A 2854-nucleotide genomic window follows, 5' to 3' on the forward strand; every position below is an offset into this window, starting at 1 on the left:
CCAGATATAGATAAAAAAATAGAGCAAACATCGAGGTTGTTCTGGTTTTTTCCTTATATCTCAGTGGGCCGATTTTGTCGATTTTAAATAGCAATCGAGCAGGAAGAATTCCCGATATATTGATATATGAATCATGTATGCAGGTAAGTTATTTGGGGGTTACCGAAAGTTGATTTAAACATACAGACGGACACGGGTATATCGACTTCGCTATCTATAACGATCCAGAATATATATTGTTACGAAATTGTGCTTGAATTCAAATATAACGATTTTAAGGGCTGATTTGTAATGCTTTCAAATAACAGTGCTGTACTGGCAGACATATCTGTGGGCATTATTAAATAAAAGCTTTCAGTTGACCATTGATCGTAAGTTGGCAACGCTGTTTGAATTCGAATATTCAGTTAAAGAACATTGTAGAAAGTACAGCACAGATGGCGTATGATCAGAATATTCGAACTTTGACAGTTAAAGAGCAATCTAGAGTGCAGATGGCAGTGTTATAAATAGTGGCAGCGGTTGCAGTCGTCAGTGAGTTTATCCGAGACGCTTTTCGAATAAACATGAACTAAGTGCCTTAAAGTGCGTTGTGTTTTTCAAGTAAATTCGTGTACATTATAAATTGTGTCTGTATTTCTGAGAATTTATAAACGTGTATAAAAAAACATTGAGTGGCTATTTAATTCTGTTGTTGTTGTGCATTTTAAAGAAATAAAGAGTTGTTACAATTTTCAAACTACTAAACGGCTTTTATTTGCAATCAAAAGTATACTGTTTATTTAAAGGAAATAAACCAGTGTTTTGAAAAGGTTAAAACGTAACAATATATTTTGTGGGGTCGCAAATGAAAAATGTTTATGGCAAAGGGTATAAAAAAGAGCCGTTATATATAGCAGAGTCGATGATTCCATGTCCGGCTGTTGAAATCAACTTTCAGAAGACTCAATTTAACTTTCATACTTGATTGATACGTCAATATATTCAATTTAGTTTCACTTAAGTTGCTATTTAAAATCGAGAAAATCGACTGAGATATAAGCACAAAACCGCGACTACCTCTTCACCTATTTTCACCAAATTTTTTTTTCTACCAAAAGTTTTTTTTACCAATAATTTCTGTTCTGTTTTTAAATATTTATCTTTAAGTATACTTTGATAAAGGGTATATAAGATTCAATACAGTCGAATATAGCACTCTTACTTGTCCTACGAATTTTTTCCAGATTAATTGTAAAGGAGAGAGATTCTCCTTTACAATTAATCTCAAAAGGTTTTCTTAATTTCTTTAGCCATAATTGGCCTTATTTGTCCTTTCTTCTAAGAACTAGAATGTAATTTTTTTTATTTAAAATCCTTATTTTCCTTTAAAATTATTATATTTCCTTAAAATTATAATAATTAAATATTATAAATATTATAAATAATTTTATCCTCTTAAATTCTGTTTTCCCCATAAAATCTTTAACAAAAAGTACCATTTCTACTCCCTTTTTTTGTTTGGCTCTCACAAAATTGTATGCATAAAAATTTCATTCAACAACAACTCATTTTTAGGGTGGTGTTTTTCCGTTAGTTTTTGTTTCTCTATTAAACTATTACATATTTTTGTTGTTGTTCATTACTTTGTATTGTTTTTTTGTAACAATTGTATTTTATAGATGCTGTCTATGTGTTGGTAAATAGATTTGCATTTCCTTTTTTCTTTAATTATCCTTTAATTTTTGTTATTTTTTAATAAAAATACAACTTAAATTTAATTAAAATTTAATTTCCCTTACAATAAAGCCACATTTTCCTTAAAATCTTGTTATTTTTATTGATTTTTCTTATATTTTTCATACTTTTCTCTGGTGTTTTTTTTTTATTTTGTTGTTTTTGCTTCTTCTCTATATAAATTTGCGTTTGGGTTTGTTTAAATGCGTGTTTGGGAGAGTGTGTTTGTGTGCAAACCCACCCCCCTGTGCAAAAGGGTGTGTACAGGGTGAATTTGTTCTTGTTTTTTTGTTGTTGTTCGTAAAGTGCGCGAGAGCCAACCGTATTCACTACTACACGTTGTTGTTTTGATGTAGTTAGTTGTTGTTGTATACATTTGTTACACTCGTTTTATCGAAACAAGGAAACTGTAAAATTTATTTTTGTATGATTCATGTCCATGTGGCTGGCTGGCTCACTGACAGAGACTGACTGTGAGGAGCAGCACATTTGGGTGAATTGAAATTAGGCATTAGAGACTTCAAAGGGAAACTACATTTATCAGCTAAACACTGTAAGATGAGTATTTGAACTGGAAAACACCTCGTTTGTCGTTGGATCTATCGAATGACTTCAATAAAGTATGTCAGACCTGCCTCTTCTTTGAAGCTGCTGAAAATTATTGATAACTCTCTTCTGTTCTAGTTCTGTTCTAGTTCTGTTCTGTTCTAGTTCTGTTCTAGTTCTGTTCTAGTTCTGTTCTAGTTCTGTTCTAGTTCTGTTCTAGTTCTGTTCTAGTTCTGTTCTAGTTCTGTTCTAGTTCTGTTCTAGTTCTATTCTAGTTCTGTTCTAGTTCTGTTCTAGTTCTGTTCTGTTCTAGTTCTAGTTCTAGTTCTGTTCTGTTCTAGTTCTGTTCTAGTTCTGTTCTAGTTCTGTTCTAGTTCTGTTCTAGTTCTGTTCTAGTTCTGTTCTAGTTCTGTTCTAGTTCTGTTCTAGTTCTGTTCTAGTTCTGTTCTAGTTCTGTTCTAGTTCTGTTCTAGTTCTGTTCTAGTTCTGTTCTAGTTCTGTTCTAGTTCTGTTCTAGTTCTGTTCTAGTTCTGTTCTAGTTCTGTTCTAGTTCTGTTCTAGTTCTGTTCTAGTTCTGTTCTAGTTCTGTTCT

The sequence above is a fragment of the Calliphora vicina genome, chromosome 5, assembly GCF_958450345.1.
Source record: "Calliphora vicina chromosome 5, idCalVici1.1, whole genome shotgun sequence".
NCBI classification, from domain to species: Eukaryota; Metazoa; Arthropoda; class Insecta; order Diptera; family Calliphoridae; genus Calliphora; species Calliphora vicina.